Source organism: Orycteropus afer, unplaced genomic scaffold, assembly GCF_000298275.1.
Source record: "Orycteropus afer afer isolate SDZICR_OR568_19922 unplaced genomic scaffold, OryAfe1.0 scaffold00605, whole genome shotgun sequence".
In the NCBI taxonomy this organism is placed as follows: domain Eukaryota; kingdom Metazoa; phylum Chordata; class Mammalia; order Tubulidentata; family Orycteropodidae; genus Orycteropus; species Orycteropus afer.
Window position 1 is genome coordinate 375,935 of NW_006922192.1, and position 553 is coordinate 376,487.

Sequence of the window (553 nt, forward strand, 5' to 3'; positions counted from 1 at the left end):
GCGCACTATCCTTCTCCAACTTGTTCCCCTGCCATTAGCGTAGACTCGGTGCTGACTACGTCTTCACTGCCCCTTCCCCTCCCTCCCACCTGGTAACCACTAGTAAACTTTGGTCTCTATCTATTTCCCTATTTGCACAAAGGAGATGGTCTAGTCTGTGTGCTTTGATGGCCGACTTCTTTCACCCATGTTTTCTGGGTTCATCCCCATTGTGGGGCCGTCAGCACTTTGTTCCTCTTCGTGGCTGAATAACATTGCATCGTACTGTGGCTTAGTGTCCACATGCAGCTGTAACAGAAACACCACAAGTGAGGAGCTTCAACAAACAAATCTCTTCTCTCACAGTTGGGGGGGCTAGAGCTGAATTCAGGGCACCATCTCTCCCTTTGTCAGCTCTGGGTGAAGGTCCTTGTTCCTCCTCAACTTCTGTTCCTTGGTCCCTTGGAGGCTTCATGTGCTTGGCATCTGTCTTCCCCCATCTCTGAATCTCCTTAACTGCTCTGTTCGTATCTCAAAAGAGAATGACTTCAGACATCATCCCCACACTGATACA